The sequence below is a fragment of the Saimiri boliviensis genome, chromosome 11 (genome assembly GCF_048565385.1).
Source record: "Saimiri boliviensis isolate mSaiBol1 chromosome 11, mSaiBol1.pri, whole genome shotgun sequence".
Lineage (NCBI taxonomy): Eukaryota > Metazoa > Chordata > Mammalia > Primates > Cebidae > Saimiri > Saimiri boliviensis.
In genome coordinates this window covers 57,742,813-57,762,900 of record NC_133459.1, presented here as the reverse complement: position 1 = coordinate 57,762,900, position 20,088 = coordinate 57,742,813, and the positions used below count along the sequence as shown (strand labels likewise).

Below are 20,088 nucleotides of genomic sequence, written 5' to 3'. Positions count from 1 at the left end.
CCCATTAAAACATCTGTTCAGGGGTTTGGTGGGGGGAGGAATGATATAAAAGCAGTATTTATACAAGAAAGGAAAACTGAGAATTCTTGATCCTTCCAAAAATGACCACAATTTCCCTTAAAACCCTCTTCACCAACCTGGAGAGACAGAAATTCTGTATTAACCCATTTTCACACTGCTGATAAAGACATACCCAAGACTGGGTAATTTAAAAAGAAAAAGAGGTTTAATTGATTGATAGTTCCACATGGCCGGGAAGGCCTCACCATCATGGCAGCAGACAAGAGAGAGAAATGAGAGCCAAGCAAAAGGGGAAAGCTCTTATAAAACCATCAGATCTCATGAGACTTATTCACTACCATGAGAACAGTATGGGGGAAACCACCCACATGATTCAATTATCTCTCACCGGGTCCTTCTCACAACATGAGGGAATTATGGGAGCTACAATTCAAGATGAAATTTGGATAGGGACATAGCCAAGCCGTATCAAAAGTACACGCTGTAAGGTATGCAATCCATCTTTCCAGTGAATGTTGAGATGATACACTTTAAGACACATAACAAGATTTCAACATTGAGCAGACATAAGCTGGAAAGAAGCTGTACTCAGAAATTGCCCAATGAAACTAAATGCGCCCTGCCATATAAAATTCTCCATATGCCAACTGGTTCCAAAGTCAATAGAAAAAAAGATGGTCCCTGCTCTCAAAGAACTTCCAGTCTAAGTCAAAGAGAATGGCCACATAATCAAGCCACTGTACATTTTAAAGACTTGGTTCTCTATATTGTCAAATGGCCAGATTTTTTTCTTACTGCTGGGCATTTTCTTTCCTTTGTTGCTTCTGCATAAAACATTCATTCCTCATCCACCACCCTGTGCCCTCCCAGGATCCACATCACCTGCCTTCCTCATTTGGTGACCCCCACCCACCACCATTCCTTGGGGAGAGTTTCCAGGATCTCCTGTTTAAGTTTAAGTCTAGTTGTCATACAACCCCTGCTACCCCCACAATTATTTGTGTAATGTTGATAAGGTTTGGCTGTGTCCCCACTCAAATCTCATCTTAAATTGTAGTTCCCATAATCCCCATGTGTCATAGGAGGGACCCTATAGGAAGAATTCAATTATGGGGGTGGTTTCCTCCATACTGTTCTCATAATAATGAGTAAGTTCCCACATGATCTGATGGTTTTATAAAGGGCTTCCCCCGCCTTCACTCTGCACTTCTCTCTCCTGCCACCAAATGAAGAAGGTTGCGTTTGCTTCTCCTTCTGCCATGATTGTAAGTTTCCCGAGGCCTCCCCAGCCTTGCTGAACTATGAGTCAATTAAACCTCTTTCATTTATAAATTACCCAGTCTCTGGTATGTTTTTATTAGCAGCATGAGATCAGACTAATACAAATGTCTTTCTTTCTTGACAGACTGACTATAAGCTCTGTGAGGTCAAAGATCTTATCAGTCATGTTCACCATGATATTGGATGATTGTCTCCCCTCCTCTACCCCAACTGAGAGGACCCTCAGCTGCCAAGCAGAAACTACGTAAGTCTCATCCCCTTACTACAAGCACTTGGTTCGACCAGGTTTAGACATGTGACCTAGATGTGCCAACCAGATTTCTTCTCCTAAGAACTTAGAATCAGGACCCAAATGGAACCCTTTCACTTCTGCCTGTGAATGGAACCAGAGGTAAGTAAGATAAACTTGGAAAGCATGAAATGGCCATTTTCTGCCAAGCACCTGAAGAGGTAGAATGTCAAAAACAGAATAGTAATGAAGACAGAAGCACTAACAAGAAAGGTTTCCTACCATCCAGACAAATTTCCATGTCCTGGTTTCTATTACTCCCTCTCCAAAAAGCTGTAAGTGAAAGGAATTATAAGCACAGGAGTATCTCTGGGAACCTAAGGGCAACAATGCAGAATTTCCAAAAGAGGCATATTTCAGTACCCGCTGCAGGGTGACACAAAGTAGGCACTCAGTAAATATTTGCTGAATTACTAGACAAGCTGCTCAGCTTCACCTTCCAATTCCTCTTATGTAAAGAGTGCTTCAGTTTATAAAGGGCTTCCACGTGTTATTATCTCCTTAGAGCAACACAAAAGTTGACTGTTACTATATCTATTTTGTAAACAACTGGCCTTTATTGGAATTCTCTGAGTTCTTCCTACATAGTGCTTCCCTAACTCTACTATATAAACACCAACATCTATTTACAGCAGATAAACAGTACTATCCCAAGTGCTCGCCCTACCAAAACAATATCAAGAGTTCAGATGCAAAAGGCAAAGTATCATGCTAATTCTCTGTTACTGCTGTTGTTTTAACTTTCTAAACATCTAGGTGAAAGCTTGTAACTAGAAATCGACCTGTTCTAAATTTCTCTTTGAATGCCTGCCCATACTAAGATGTTAATGTGAAACAAAACAAAACTTAAAGATACTAAATTTTCCTAACACAGCTGCAAACTAGTAGTATCTCTAAGTATCTTTATATACTAGCTAACAAGCCACAATCAGAAAATGGTAGCTTTTGAAATTCTTTGATTCAAACTACCAGAATGCCTTTTGGATAGTCCCTGAAATCTATTTCCATATGTTTTGTGGTTTCGGCAATCAGTAGTCAGGGAGAGGAGAAAAGGCAGCCTCTTTCTAAAGGTTCCAGAAAGCAAAGGCCAATGATCAGATATGAAACGCCAGATCACTGCAGCAACAACCAGTGCTTCAAGCAGAAGCACAACAATCTTCATAAACTCGGGGGAAAAATAACTACTTCTTCTAAATCTTGTATGTGGTCATTAAAGACATTACATAACAACAATTTTTAGCCTGTAGCCACACAGACAGCCACTGTGGGACAAGGGAACCCAAGCAAAATGTCACAAAGAACTTCAAGCCTTTTGCCAAAAAGAGACACTGAGAATAGGAGGAGCAAGGAGTCCAGGCATTCTTTCTTTCTGAGACCACACTAACATTCACCGATCAAAGCCAGATTCCAGCCCAGCTCCTCTCTAAGGAGATAACACATGTGGAAGCCCTCTATAAGCGCTGAAGCACCCTTCACATAAGAGGAATCTGAAGGTGAAGCTGAGCTGTCTAGTAATTCAACAAATATTTATGGGATGAGGAACTAGCAATAACATGTTGTGGGAAGTATGAGGCACTATTAAGGATGCACATGGTCTCGAAGAGAAGCTAGCAGTATCCCCTGCTTTCTCTATAAAAGGGAAGTCTGGAGATATGCCAGCAAAGAGAAGTAAAGAAAGGGTATGGATGACAGGAAATGTTTCCAGAAGCCTGGAGGCGTGATCTCAGCTCACTGCAGCCTCTACCTCCTGGCTTCAAGTAATTCTCCTGCCTCAGCCTCCCAAGTAGCTGGGACTATAGGCATGCACCACCACACCCAGCTAATTTTTTTTGTATTTTTAGTAAAGATGGGAGTTTCACTATGTTGGTCAGGCTGGTCTCAAACTCCTGACCTTGTGATCCGCCCACCTTGGCCTCCCAAAGTGCTGGGATTACAGGCTGAGCCACCATGCCCAGCCCCATGCAGATTTTTATATTAGGCTACCTTATTCACAAGTGCTTTGTCATCAAATGCCATATCAGCCAAGAGCACATTACCCCTACAGATGAATTTTTAGTCTACTTCTGCAGGAAAATCTCTCTGTCCCTCCTTCTCTCCAGTCCACACAATCCCATCCGAAGGCCTCAATCTTACTGAATTAATTCTATACTTGTAACCACTGGGCCTACGTTAGGACATAGTGATTATCCTCTAAATCCTCCACAGTTTACAACAGTATCTTCATTTAATCTTCAGATGGTTCACAGGTGTGTAGGTAATATACAATACTCACATACTAAGGAACTAGGGGTCAGACCACAGGGGCTTAGTCCAAAGTCACAGGGTTTCCCTCTCTAAAGTGATCTTTTCCTTCTGCGATGCCATAGTTACCACCCTGAACCTCCCAGTCCAATCAGAGGTGTGGGTTTGGGCCTTTTGGAAATGTCATAATGGAAGTTATTTCCACTCTTCACAGAAGAAAAGACAAACAAAAGCCCTTCTAAGCACATTTCTGTACAATTTCAATCCTGGACAACTAGCGTAACTTCTACATACTTATCATCTTCCATGCACAAACTTTGTATGGATTAGAGAGTGCAAGGAGCAGGCCCTCAACACACACCAGTTTCAGAAGTATCTCCTTAGGTGATGGCCTAATAGAGTGCAAACTAGGAGCTCTCTGTGCTGAATGAGTTAAGCCTTTCTATCCTCCAGTTACCAAGCAACTAACAAAAACTAGTCTTTTCAAGAAAAAAAGAAATCAGCAGTGATTTGGGGTATATGACTTGGCACAAAAGACGTCTGCATTCCAACAACAATCCTTTGAGCTAAGCAATCCCTCAGCTTAAAGCAACCAAAGAGAACAGCTTTTGTAAAAAAAGAAAAAATCATCTATTACTTCATCAAACCACAGCATTTCTTGGGAGGAGGCTACTACTCACAGCTCACACAGCTGCGGGTCTAAGCAAAGGGTGGAGGTAGGGCAGTATGTCCAAAATTCAAGGCTGCAGCCGCCCTGCCAGCCTCAGGACAGAGAGGAGTAGCTTTCACCCTTTCTCTCCCACTCAAGAGAAGCTGTGAAGTTTCTGCTGCTTCTAGACACCAAAGGAACTCGTAAGGGAAATGAGGCAGCTTCTGCAATGACTCTAGGGTCAAGGGGCAACACGAGACGATAGGCATGACCAGTTAAAAAGGATTATCCAAGTAATTTACTATTTAATTGCTAAGGGATTCTATCTGGGCTATCTGCTGTGAGCAGTAAATAAAAGGGAGGGAACAGAGCTTCCTAATTCCCCACTCAATAAATAGTCCTGCCTGCACATTCCAAGTACTCATGCTGTTGTTTTCCAGCACAACTACCCAAGAAAGAGCAAGATCTTATCCTTATCCTATGTTCAAGACTCCAAATTAAGGCACAGGCTGATAGCCCAGAGAGGAAAGATGTTTTAGGAAGAAACATAATCTTCAATGTCATTCTTAAAAGAAATATGGCGCTGAAGCATGGAATAGGTCATAAACCCCAGCCAGAAACTTCTCAGAATGAATAAAACAACTGTGTGTTTCAAACTCCCATGCACAGACAGAACACCAGATAGACAGATAAGCTGAGAGGTTTGCACTACTAGAGGCATCTTTCTAAAAACAAAGTTTCCCATTCCATTCCTTTGTTAAAGATGGTTCAGTATCTCCTCATGGCCTAGAATCCCATTTTAACTCTGTGACCTAGCCCTCAGGACACTTAACCTGCCTCCAACTTGACCATGATCATTATTATGATGACTTTCTGGGCTCTTCTAACACCCTCCATTCTGTTCTCACCTCTTTTGCTTTCCCAGATACATTACACTCTTTCATATTTCCAGGTCTATGTTTCAGCTGGTATCTCTACTTGAATTGACTTTCTCATCTTCTCCCTTTATCAAACCTCTGTCCTTGATTCAAATCCAGCTCAGATGTCACCTTTTCTGTGAATCTCTCCATCACATGCTGTATCCTAATTATTCATTCATATACCTAAATCCACCTTGAAATGACAAACTTCTAAAGGGCAAGAGCCAAGTCTAACTCATGAAAAAAAAAAAAATGCAGAGTTTCATTCAGATATAAGAAAATCTAAAGCCAGGTCCTTTCAAGAGAAAGATGTGCACAAAGGAATAGATAAGTAATAAGATGATATATGACAATAATGTAATGAGCCCGATACCAAGGTTTTGTGAGTCAGCCTCATAACATTATCATATTTTGTGTGTGGCCATATATCTGCCTCTAATGAGTAATCACAGACAGGGCTCTGAGGAGGGAAAGGGCTTGGGACCTGGGGAGGCTAGAAAAGGCTTCCAGGGAGAGATGCAAGCAGAGGCCTGAAGGTCAAGTGGAATAAATATTTATGTCACTGCCGAGAAAAACCCAAGAAACAAAAATCTGAATAGACAAGACACGTTACTCCCATTAGAGGAGAATTTGTTTAATGGTAACATCATACAATTTCTTTGTAAAATGAAATAATTCTATTGTATAATGTATTTAATTTTCAAAAACTGGATTTATATGCATCCCTTTCCCCCACTTCTCCCCAGAGGCCTTTCCTCTTGTACAAAAAGAAAAAATCTACACTAGAGTTGACTTCCTAACCATAAAATATGTTATCATTTTAATGAAAACTGATGATATTCAGCAAAGCTGACTTTCCCAGGAGTGTGACACCACTGTAAGTATGACGAAAACAAGGCTGCAGTAGGTGGGGCCTAAGAATTTTGGAGTCTGGCAGACCTGATTCTGATTACCAGCCTCACCACTTAACAGCTGTGTAGCTTTAGGCAAATTAATTTCTTTAAGCCCCAGTTTCCTCAAATGCCACATTCCCAGAATCTTCCTCCAAGGATGTTGTGAGGATTAAATAAAATAATATAAAGTGCCTCTTAAGTCAATAAAATTTACTCTACTGCTACAGAGCTTCATAGTTTTCAAAGCACTTTGACATGAATGATCTCATCTGGCCTGTATAATTCTTTAAGGAAGGGAAGGCAGGAATCAGAAAACTATGCTTTCAGATTTTGAACCTAAAGCCTAGGAAGGGACCATGATTATCCCCAGGTCACACACAATGGGTAAATGGAAAGTCAGACCAAAATTTGGATCGCTAATGCCCAGCCCAATGTTTGAGTTCAGTCATCTGCCTCTGTAAAACATAATATAATGCAGAAATGCATTTTTTATTTGAGGAAATGAGAGATGCCACAGTGACCTGGACCATGCAATGCCTTGTAGGTGGTACTAACTGTGGGAGAGAGGGAGGCAGTCCTAATAGGAAGAGAAGGCTTTGGAAAGGGTGAACAGGTCTTGGAGCAGAAATGAAAGAAAGTCAAAGACTGGGACAAAGGGAGAGATGAAGTCTTCCTCAGTATCTCACTCTCCTGGACCTTCTCATGCCCTTCTCATCAGTGCTTTTCTGTCGCCTTCATGGGCTCCTTTTCTTTAGCTGCTCTTTAAATGTTGATGCTCCCCAGGGATCTTGCCTTATACAAAGGTTACCAAATGTTCTTCTCACTGTCCCATGCTCTCTGAGAAGTCTCAATCACTCCTGTGATTCCAACCAACTACACACTGAATAACATGCCAAATCTCAAACTCCAATTCAAACTCTCCTCTGAGACGTCTCCTGGATGTACCACTGCACTTCCAACTCAACATATCCAAGACAAAATCTGTTACCTTCCACCAAGTGTGTTCCTCCTCCTTGATTTCCTATGTAAGTTAACCCAGTTACCAAAGGAGTCATCTTCGACTTCTTCTGTCATTCTTACATTCAGTCACCATCCTAATTTCAACTTCCAATTAATTCACAAAGAGGTGCCCACCTTATCACCCTGTATTAGAGTTCTCCAGAGAAACAGAAGCAATAGTGTGTATATGTCTCTGTGTGTACACATTTAGGACTCAACTCTGGTGTTTCCTACTCCATGAAATCACCCATGACTTCCCTATGCTGAGTTTAGATACTCTTATGCTATGCCCCTGTAATACTCTGTGAATATCCCTATCACTGCATTTCCCATCATCTGTTCATTTGTCTGTCTCCCTTGCTAGACTGAAAGCTCCTCAAAGGCAAGAACAATGTTTTTTATTAAATATCTCTACTCCTAGGATACAACATTGTGTCTGACCTATAGATGATGAGTAATGTTAGCTAATGAATAAAATGAATGAGCAGACATGTATAAGCCAAATGAAAGTCTGCAGAAATAAAAGTAAGGAATGAATGGATAAATGAATGAGGTTGTGAATAAGAACTGTCCCAGCTTCTCTTTTTTCATTCAGGCTAATGGCTTTTCTCAGTCTGTTTTAGGAGCAGAGACATATTCTAGGCAAGCCAGACAGCCAGGAAGATAAATTTCTCCTCTCAGGGTGAGCAGGTCCTTTGGAGAAGTTTCATTTTAATTGGAAAATGGATTCATTCACTTCCTGGCTTGGACTCCCAGGTCACTGCAGCACCACTGAATGGCTGCCAAGCACCAATGGAGACGGGGACTGTGGCGGGGAGAGTGCTCCATCAAATGTTGAGCGCTCTGGGACACCTGAGGACAAGCTGGTGTCCGTTCCAATCTGGCTCACACAGATGCCCCTTCCTCTTTCTTTCCAAATGTCCTTCAGCCTGAACTTATCCCCAACCTGTAAAGGACACATGTACTTTACTGTTCCAACTGGCATTTCTTTGGAGCCTATTTGGGTATGTATGTCCTTACTTGTTCATTTACACCACTGTTGCAGAGTTCCACTGTGATTTCCTGCCGGGCATGGACAAGGGCCACAACAAAAAGTTCATTCACAACTCAAGTAGCAGAATAAGATCAGAACTTAAACTCTTCCTTATAACGGATCCCTAACAGTACAACCTCACCGAAGATATTTCTAGGAAAATTTCTTGCATGGTTTGTTAAGGGTCCTTGAGGAGGGCACTGGTCCTTTGTGACAGTTCCCAGCTTCCTCTATAGCCTCACCTCTCAACACCTTCACCTGTCAGTATCTCCACAGTCCCTGATTCTCTAAACAGACTGGTCCAACAGCAGTTCTGATCATGTAATATGTTACTAGATGCAGAGGGGCCTCAGTACGTTCTGCTGCCTCTTCTCCAGAGCCAGACTGCAAGAGGGAACATCCTGGCTCTAGTACTTCACAGCTATGTGGCCTTGGGCAACCTACTCAGCTATTCTTTATCTCAATTTCCTCATCCTAAAAAATGACTGATGACAATAATAGTACTTATGCCGTAGGGTTGATGGGGGATCAAATGAACAAATATATGTAATCTGTTTAACAGCACCTGGCACAGAGTAAGCACTTTTTACTTATGATTGTTTTTATTATGATTTAGAATGTCAGTTTCACCACATCTTTCCCTCTTCAGGAAAGAGTAGGGGTTTTAGAGTCTGACACACCTCTGTCGAAATGTTGGTTCTCCTGTTTACTAGTTGTTGACTAGTAGTCACCTAATGTCATGAGTCTCACTTTGTTCATTTGTAGCAACATTTAACTCATAGGATTGTTAGCTGAATTCAAGTCAATGAGATTATACATGTTCATGTGCCCATCTTTGCACACTTATAGTAAACATTAGTTTCCTCCACCATCCTTTTTCTCAAATTATGTGTAGGCCTGTCTCTTCTACTAGAGTCTTAGGTTTTTTTTTTTAGGAAAGAACTATAATTTCTTCATCTATCTCCCTAGAATTAGCATCGAATACCTATTTTCCCAATAAAATATTTCTTGACTGTGCAGAAATTGGTCTGTAAGTCCTGGTTTGTAGCCAAGTATGTGCTAGGTATGCTCACAGAAGAAGAAGAGATACTAGTTTCAACCCTCAGGTTACTTACCGGCTAGGTGGAACAAAGAAGCTATGCATATGAAACATGCAGGAAGAATGTATACATAGTACAGAATAATTCAAGTTCTAAAATATGTAATTTATAAACTATGGATTCTGTATGATCACAAAGGAGAGAGTGCTGTGGGAAGGAGGTAAGTAAGGGGCTTACTCAGGAGGCAGTGTCAGATCTAAGTGTAGAGGGAAGGCGAAGACTGAGGAAGATGGGATGAAGGTAAGGCCACATTGAGGCAATGGCCTGAGTCAAAGTGCAAGGAGAAGCATCAGCTGCATCCATAGCCATGGAGAAGGAACTATGGTCATGGAGAAGGAACAGGTCATTCTGAGAGACCTGTGTTGAGATGTAGTAAGAGGTAAATCTGGACTTGTATTAGATGCCTAGGGCAGAAAAGAATGGGAGCCACCATCAGTCCTTGCATGGAGAATGATTTGTCAACACGGTTTTAGGAAGGTTAAGATAGCAATAAGTTGGTGGGAAGCCCAGAGGAGAGAAGAAATAAGAGGCAGAAGGATGTGTTTCCATATACATTTCTGACACAGAGGGAGGAGAAAGGGCATAGCAAATGGGAAAAATGAAAAATGGAGACAAAAGAGAAGTTCGGGAAAGAAAATGAAACAAAACAACTAAATAGAAGAGGAGAAAAGAAAATAAAGACAAAAGCAAAAGATGAACAAAGAAACAAAAAAAGAATAGGGTGAAGAAAAAGAACAGCTTAAACATAAGACATGAATAAAATGTTCAGGAAACAATAGCAGGACCGTGACAATGTCCCCGACAAGACAGAGCATCGAGAAGGGAGAGCAGAAACGAGCCGTGTTTGCGGTCTGCACACTGTCTTACCTCTAGATGAATGAAGTCATGGCTGATGTCACTGCTTCTGAGTCACATGCCACCCCCTACCACCCAAGAGAGGTGGAAAGGGCCTTGTCTAGTATTCAGTCCCACCCTCTTGGACAAGTGGAGTTAATTCACTGCTCTATTCTCAGGCACACTGTCCACGCTTGAGACAACTGAAATGAGGAGAGCTGCTCTGTCTGCCCAGGGAGGACGTGAGTGCTCAAAGCTCATCTTCTCCGGAGTTCTTAGGTCTAGGTCCTTGAAATCGAAGAGTCAATAAAAGGATCACAAATGGCTTCTGGCCTTTCTCTGATTGTGGCTAGGGCGAACTGGCTCTATTCCATGAGGCCCCCTTCACCCCTCCCCCCCAAATCCTGTAATTAATAGTATGGAATATACAAAAAGGACTTAAAGGAACTTTTTGACAGACTCGCAGAGCTTCTTGCAGTCGAAGCTCTCACCATTCTGTATTTACAGCCCCACAGAGGTCTCATTTCCTCAAACTGCCACCAGACTAGCTTTTACAAACTACCTCACCTCAACTGCTTATTAGCCAACTCCAATTCATACACTGGCCCACAGCCTACATGTTACCTCCTCCAGCCCCTCGAACCTACCTGGGCTGTATTTCTAGAGTAACTCGAGTTCCTACTGCACTGACGCTATACTGTGACTGTATCTCTTATCTCCTTTCTAGAATATGAGCATCCTGGAAATAGCAACTCTGTTTTCTTCATTGCTATATTCCCAATATTTAACAAAGTATCTGGAACAAAACAAATTTTCAATAAATGTTTGCTGAATGAATGAATGTCCTTGAACTACTCTGGCAGGAACTTGTTAGTACCACAATATTTTTATTTCTAAAACACACACCCATTTTTACAGCCACTATTCTGAGAAACTTTTGAAGGATATCCTATAAGGTATTACTAATAGTGCAGGTGGAACTGCCCTGGAAGCATTTGCTGAGGGGACCTTGGGATGGATTTACTGTCTCTGGCTACTCTGCTCCCCTACACTTTGGTCTCTGAGCTGCTGTAGAAACAGCACAGGCTGGAGTGAGATCTGAACTGGGCCCTGGCTCTACCACTCAGTAGCTGCATGAGATAAGTGTCTCTCAGACTGTTCCACCCACTCAAACAGGAATAATACCCTCTCCCTAAGTCTTCCGGATGATTAAAAAGCACTATTTTTTAATTACATACCCTTCAAACAATGTGAATTCCATTTTCCTTCACTCCTGGATTTCTTACCTGCCTCTAGAGGTAAGTCTATGAAAAACAGACCTAATTTTCTTTCAAAAAGTCAACTTTTTCTGTCACTATCATCTGAAAATCTATCACTACCACCAGCATTCTACAATTTACTGAACACCTTCTGATACATAATACTACATCAACACAATTTTTTAGACAGAAAACTAAGGCCCTTAAGAGAGGTGAATTGCCCAGATGATACAGATAATAGATAGAAAGGCTGGAGGAAAACCCTGGCCACATGAACTCCAAACTCAGTACTCCTTCACCACCCTCCAGCAGCCGCTTCCCAGGACAAGGGAGGTGCTCGATAAATACTTGCACAGTGATTCATTCTCTTTCTCAGGTCCATGGGCTTTGTCTCTGACCCCCAGCCAGAGCCAGACCACACAGCCTCATGCCAAGACAACTGCAGTAGGCTTCACTCTAGTCTCTGGTTCTCTTCTCATCTCTCTCAGGTTCACAGAAGGCCAGCACTGAAGGAGACTTTCAGGGGTTACACATAAAGGTTGTTCCCAAATGCGAGACCAGGGACTGGTGATAGTCCAGGACCAATAATTTTCACGAATCAGCAGTGAAATAATAATAATAGTCATTATTAATAAAATTATTAATAATTAATGGGTAAAATGAGAGAGAGATTCTATTTCCTAATTGTTTGTCTTGCTTTGCTTGGGTAAGTGCCAATACTCTACACATGTAGCATTACTGAGAAAAAAATGTACGTCCATGCCACAGTTAAGACCCTTTAGCAAAGCCATTGAGAAACAGAGGCCAGGTAAGACAAAGTCACTTAGGCGGCTCTCTAATTTCCTCTGACTATTGCCTCGCTTTACATTTTTGAGCCAAAAGACACTGATCATTGAGATTACCAGCCTAGAGGGTACACTGATGCAGCTTTTCAAGAGGGCATAGGTATGGGTATTGACAGGGCCACAGAGTAAAGGCCAGGTTTCTTTTTATCACCGAGGTAACTCACAAGTTTATCCAATCCATAGCCTTTCCATACAGGGAGCATTCAGAGAGACAGGAGCCATAGGAATCCAGAGTGGCCACGCTGGATGAACAGACAAGCCTCCAGGGAGGTCTTAGCTATGTCAGTACTTCCAGGACCCCTGGGTTCGAAAGAGGTAAGGAATTCATTCCACCATTTAGTCATTCTTTCTCACTACAAATATGTCAGAGGAATGCAAAGAAAAGGACAAAGTCAGCTCTTGAAGAGGTAACTATAATGTCCTGGAGTACAAACATAAGAAGCTCTGGGTCAGGGTTTGTGTAGTGGCGGGAAACAGATCTCAGCCAGTCTCAAGCATGATTCTTTCATTTTGAGTCTAACTTTGAACACCTAAACTTTTAAAAACTTTGATAATGTATTATTCTAGCATTCATCTTTATCTTAAAAATTTATGTCAAACAAATGTATATCTGGGATTTTTAACTTAAACCATCAGAAGTGGATTTCTCTGATCAGGGTGAAGTAATAATAACAAAAAATGATAAAAAAGTAAACTGATTATTAAGAAAATAACCAATAATTAATCAGTAAAATGAGAGAAGTCTTATTTTCTAATTGTTTGCTTTGTTTTCTTTAGGTAAGCTCCAGCGATGTCTTATCCGTACCTGTATGATAAAGGCTGGCATTTGACCAGCTAACCTTTACAACAATTTTTCCAATTCATTTCTTAGAGTCAGAAACCTGGATTTGCATTCCAGCACTGCCAGAGGTAATAGAGTTGATAAATCCCTCCATCCTCAATTTCTTCATCTGCAAAGCAAGTGATAGCATCTACCTCACAGGATTTTCATAAGAATAAATGGGATAGAAGATTTAAAAGCACACAGTGGATATTTAATAAAGTCTACTACAGGTGTGGACTGTGTATGTATACAGCAATGAAACATGGTCAATATCTCAACTAAAACCTATTTAATATTTCAGAAAGGTAAACAACTTTTAATATTTCAAACTGCTTTCACAAGTGTCATGATCTCCCAACTTATTCCAAAAACATAAGCTGGATAGAGGAACAGACAGATGGAGACAATATAAGTGATAAAGCAAGAACAGTAAATGTCCATGGTAGGCTCTAGGTGATGGCTCTGAGTATTCAGTGAAAAATTTTTTCAACTTCTTTTGTATGTTTGAAATTTTAATAATAAGACATAGGGGGAGAAGGGGAATGGCTTTCACAGCCTCTCACTCTCAGTCCTAGATACAGGAACTCTTTGAGATAAAGGATGAGTTGGCTTCCTCCTTTCCTCCCCATCACCAGGCACAGTACTTTGTACACAGCATTTACTAAGTTTGTTTCACAGATTAAATGAATATATCCCTATGCTAACAGAACAATTATTGTCATTTTGGATTTAATAGGAAAAAAGAAAGTAAAACCAACCCAGGTGTTCAGAGAAATGAGATTTACTTACTCCTCCAAAAGAATGCCATTTTGCATCTCTTTGAACTTCTAGCCTGCCACCTTCCTTGCCTCAGTGGACATCCATTGACCCTGAGCCTCTAGATTTCCAAGATAATAGCTTACATGCTATATGTCACTACATCACAACACACATTAAATGCATTGTCTTTTTCAGTGTTGTTTCTATAAAGACAGTATTTTCCTCTCGTAAATGTGACTTCCATTTTAGCCACTGTGAGAAAATTGAATAGAATGTTCAATTTATGTTCAATTTTTGATTGACATAGAATCATATCATGTGGGCATAAAGCAAGCCTAACCTCGCAATCCTTCCTCTCACCTCTCTGGTTACACTAATGACTCTTACAGGTGGCCAACATCTTGCATAGCCATCAGGAAGACTGGCCACAGATAAGCCAGGCATGAGGTCTTCTGTACTACAGCCATATGACTGGCTCCTGGCTGGCCAGGAGACATGAATTCATTTAGTAAATATTTACTGAGTATTTTTTCAATGCCAAACACTGTGTTTGGCTCTGGGGATATATAACAGTAAGGGATGAAGACAGAGATTGGGTACTTGCTCTTATGGAGCTGAAAATCCACCAACCCAAATGAGGAAGAAACATGGTACAGCAGAAACAAACAAACAAAACAGAATTTAGAGCCAAAGGACCTTCTTTAAGATCCAAGGGCCTTCATTTGACTCCAGTTTGAGCCCAAATTACTTTCACCAAGACTTGATACTGGTAGAAAAGTATTTCATCTCTTTGAGACTTGTTGTAAAATATGAGAAATAGTAATATTTATCAACAAGGTTATGTCATGGATCATATAAAGGAAATATTTGTGAAAGTCTGCCGTAGCCACAAATTAAAATTATTAAAAAGTATTATAATAATAGCTGACATTTATTAAATGTTACAAGGTATCTGGCCAATGACTTTTTATTTCCTTTTGTCTGCCTTTTAAAAATTACTTTGCTGGACTCTAAAAGAATACTACATATATTTGGTATAAATCAAATATGCAAATGCAGAATAATAAAGAAAGGATTCACTGTCCAGCTAGACGAAGGCAGGCCATCAGCTTCAACATTCTGTGTATTTAGTTACAAGTCCAGTAAACCACCCTGGAGAGAAAATCCATAACACATGCCCTCATCGCAGCTGACAACACTGTCTGCATTGCTCAAAGGCTGGGAGGAATCTGGTCCAACACATAGGGCCCTGGTATAAACACTCTAAAGAGAGGCTTTTTGATTGCAAAGATGAGTCTTGGATTCTCCTGGGGGATGAAGGGAGCAACTTAAAGAGGTATCCATCACAGGAGTCCAAAGACACAGTGGAGAGGCCCAGAGGAGTTACTGTCTCAATCTAGAGCCTTTGCTTTGCACACAAAATAAGCTGTGACTCAGGTAATAGGACTGCACCCAAGGGGTGGCTCTAGGATGGAAAGGAACAGTAATGCTCAAACCTCATTTTCCACAATGAGGAAGAGAAAATTAACTTATGTTGGGCATGCAGTGGACCTTTAGTTTGGAATAAAATGATTGGACAAATGCATCCAGCAATCAAAAATGGCATGAGATGATTTAATAAGTTCATCCACTCTTTCATCCACCCATCAAAATATATACTGTTTTTAATCTTAGATGTTAAACAATGTCCTAGAGGCTAGGGAAGCTGAGATAAATAAAGCACAATGTAATGCAATAAATTCTAGGGTAGAGATAAGCATAGAATGCCACAGGGGACAGAGGGCAGGACCCTAAATCAACACTAAGTCAAGGAAGTCTTCCTGGAGGAAGTGAAGGCTGAGTTTTGAACTATTATTATAAGTTTTCCGGGTGAAGGAAGAAATGACTATAAGCTTGCCAGGCAGAAGTTAAAACCTGAGCAAAGACCCGGAGGTGTGAGAAAACACCAGCACTCGATGATGAGAGCCCTGGACCAAGAAACTCACCATCTGGAATGTCTTTTTCATTCTCTAAGTGCTTGCTATAGGAAAAGTAATGATGGATTCCTTGAACAAATTCCCACAGTCTAAGTCTCAAATTCAAATGCTCACAAGGGTAGGGCTGGAAAAGGTAATGAATGCAGTCGGCTGGGTGGGGACTGCTACAAAATGAAGAATGCCCTCCACTTCTAAAGAGGGCAGCCCCTGCTCAGCTCCAGCTGATCCCTTCCGCATGGAAGTGTGGTCCCTGTATTGCCAGGTTCTTTCATTATTTATTAATGGTAGAAAAGTATTTCATCATTTCATTTATTAAGGAAAATAACCTGAATTTTCACATACAATTTCTCAATTTTTAAATATTGGAAACTAATTTAAAATTGTTGATTTTTTTTCCAAGCAAGTGGTGGGTGAAACAAAACCTGTCTGGGGGCCAGATTCAACCAGTGGGCTGCCAGCCTGCAGCCCTGGCAGGTGGGAAGAAATGAGTGTCTTTTAAAAGCAGGCAGTGAGAGGCAATATTTAGAGCCCAGGAGCTGGAGGCAGATGGGACTAGGTGAGAATCCGGGCTCTACAACTCACTTTTTCTGTAGCTTTGGGAATGTTGCTTAAGTCCTCTGAATCTTGGTTTCCTCATACTGCCATACAGATATACTAAAACGGCATGCTGTTGTATCGTGTCACTGAAGAGCAGAGATGAAATTCTGCCTGTGAAATCCCTAGTATAGTGCTTTTTAGGAAAATAAGCCCAAAAAGAAAAAAAAAAATCCCTTGCTCAATAATGATGTGTTGTCAACCTGAAAGGTTAGCTATGACTACAAGCTTTGAATGGAAAATTACTAAGTATTAAAAGCAAGAGCCTTATGCTAAAACAGTAGCAAACTATTTCAACCATGAAGAGTGTACCAGTATTAATGGTTTTTGTGTGTGTGTATATGGCCAGTCTTTTTTTTTCTATACTGACAGTTTCTTAAAACAAATGTATTTATAAGACTTTTCATTCGTCTTCTAACTTTTCTTCAACATTACAGTATAAATTTTGTTGTTGCTATACAAATATTTACTATCTACCTAGCATGCATGCCAGAATGACTTTTTTAAAGTCATAAAACATACTGTGTCACACCCATGTTTAAAACTCATCAACCATTTCCCACTGCTCTTGGAATAAAACCCAAACTCCTGCCCCTGGCCTCAAGGCTGTGTATGCAGCAGCCCTCACCCACTTCGCCAAACCTCCTCCTCCGCCTCTGTGCCTTGCTCATACCCTCCTGGCCCAGCTGACCTCCTCTGCTGATCTCAGGAGGTGCTCTCCTCCCCCGCAGTGAATCTGCTGCTCCTCCTTCCTATCTCCTCATTCAGGTCAAACAAAAACTCCCAAGAGAGGCCTACACTAGCCATGCCAAATTTGTTCATCTGTTTTTCCTTCGTAGCATTTTCCAGAAAACAAAATCACTTTGTGTGTGTATATACGTGAGTCTCCTTGTCTATTTTCTGCCTCTCTATACTAGACTCTAAGTTCCCAGAAACCTACCCAGAAGCTCTCATCCCACTCATTCACCTTGGAATCCCCAGTGCCCAGCACAGTAACTCTCACACAGGAGACACTCAGTACTTCTTAAATGAAACAACAAGCCCACTCTGTGAACACAGCCTCAGAGCCTCCCATAGCCATAACCTACAAATTTCTTCACTAAACTAGTTTATGCAAAGCCTGCAAAGCAAACACTGAAGGAGGCAGTAGAGCGAAACGGTGATAAGCCCATACTCTAGATGTAAAATGCCAAGTTCAAATCCCAGCCTTGCCACTTATTAGCTGAGTGACTTTGGGCAAATTGCTGAAAGTCTCTGTGCCCATTTCCTCATCTGTAAAAGACAATAATTAGGCTGGGCACGGTGGCTCACGCCTGTAATCCCAGCACTCTGGGAGGCCAAGACAGGTGAATCGCTTGAGCTCAAAAGTTTGAGACCAACCTGGGCAACATGGTAAAACTCCACTTCTACAAAAAAAATACACAACTTAGCTGGGCTTGGTGGCATGCGTCTGTAGTCCTAGTTACTCAGGAGGCTGAGGTGGGTGAGCCACTCAAGCCTGGGAGGCAAAGGTTGCAGCGAGCCAAGATTAAACTACTGCATGCCAGCCTGGGTAACAGAGCAAGACCCTGTCTCAAAAAAGAAAAAAAAAAAGACAATAATTCTAGGGTAGCTGTGAGAAATAGATAATGTGCTTAGAAAAGTATTAGATGTATTAACAAAGACTGCATACATGTTAGCTACTATTTTCATCTATTTTCTTGTTGTGCTCCTATTGCTTGGTTGTTCTGTATCTTTATTCTTTAACCAGATTGTAATTTCTTGGTGACAGAGACCACTTCTGGATTCCCACACTGAAAGTGCACAGGTTCCCATAAGGTGGCAGATGGGGAAACAGAGCTATGGTGCAGCTCTTGACATGGATTTGCTTATGTAGTATGAGACCTCCAGAAACTAACTTTTTTGAGCTTCAGTTTCCTCATCTAGTAATACAAAAAGAGATAAAATAAAACAACTCTTGTGAAGTAAAATAATTCTGGTGCTGGCAGCAAGACTGATTGGTAAATGTTAAGACTGACTGGTAAATGTTAAGGGAAACAAGTAGAAGGTACTCAAGTAAGTTAATCAGCTTTGCAGCTCGAAGCTGCCTGCCTCATAGGTATTACACATAGGATGTGGATGAGTCACAGAAATGAATGACTCTTAAAATATGTTCTGCACTCTTCTATTCCCTATTTTCTATGATTGTCTCTAGAAACCTTGATGATGGTTTCTAGAATTTTCCTTAGTAAAACAGGAAAAACATACCACTCATTATGGCCAGCTCCATGAAATAAAATATTTTAGTCTTTAAAATTATCTCAAACAGTGATAGGATATTACTGAAATGTCCATCCGTAGAAACAAGCAGTTTTAAACACAGTGATAATGAAAATTAAAGTACTATTTGAATATCTACTATAGAAACCACTTTACAAATATCACACTCACTCATAACTCTGCAAGACTGTTATTTTTGTCCTCATTTTATAGCTTAGCACACTGAGACTCAGAGAAGTTGATTTTAGCTTGTCTAAGATCCTACAATTGGAAAGTGGCACAGAAAGATTTAAATGCAAGTGTGTTTGGCTCCAAATCTTGTACATTTTTGTAGAGAATTGTGTTATATCTCCCAAAGTTCCTCAATATCTTGTGTTAGCTCTACTGCTAAGACCTGATTAACACAGTTGAATAGTAAAGACAATAACTAAGAAAGACTAGTTTCCACCATACTGCCATCTATTTAAATGGTGGTATTTCAAGGAAATCAACTTATGTTGCCTGTCTTTCATGAAGTTTCAAGACTAGACTAAGGTTTAGGGTAGAGAAAATATGTTATTATATCATCAAGAAGAGTGACAAAATAAGGCCAAATAAGGGATTAAAAATTAGCTTTGGCCAGCCTCTCATATTACAGAAAGAACTACAAGAACCAGCATTTCCCGACCTGCAGAAGGGTTTTCTTTTCTACAATTGCTACTGCAAAGCAAGCGATCAAGTGACAGCTTCCACAGCTAGCGGGAAGTTATCAAACCACCTCTCTAGCCATACAAACCTCCAGATTTCCCCAAAGAATCTCAACTGGAGAATCATTTCCTCATTTTCCCAGTATGTTATCAGGAGAACAGAAGCATGGGGGCACAGACAGGGAAGAGAGGAGCAGCAGGTATATTTCTTGAACCCATCAACTGAACCCCTCAACAAAGTATTGTGACATTCCAGACAGCTGGTTCCAGAACTTTGGAATAAGCAACGAAAATCTCAAACTATACAATGATTAGCTTTCTGCGCTGCTGACAACAACAAAAGAGGAAATGAGTTAAAAGACAGCTTGGAAGATCTCCATGTAGCCCCTACAAGCCATGTTAATTATCTCCCAGTGACACTGAGCTGTCAGGATCCACATCAGCTCTCCAACTCTCTTGACCTTCCTCAGTCTGCACCTTGTTACCCTACAATGTTTCATGTTTATAAAGATAGGAGACCCCAGCTGCTCAAGCCTGACAGAACTTAATTTACATTTGGCCTTCATTAAGATGAGAGTCAGAATCATTGAGACCAAATGGCAAAGTCAGACTGCTGGGGGTTATGAA

At 40.9% G+C, this 20,088-nt stretch overlaps 1 protein-coding gene across 10 annotated transcripts in view; it reads right to left on the bottom strand.

The window, feature by feature from the left end:
• Positions 1-20,088, bottom strand: part of FGGY (FGGY carbohydrate kinase domain containing) — a 429,730-nt gene that overhangs the window by 356,714 nt on the left and 52,928 nt on the right. The window lies entirely within an intron of this gene.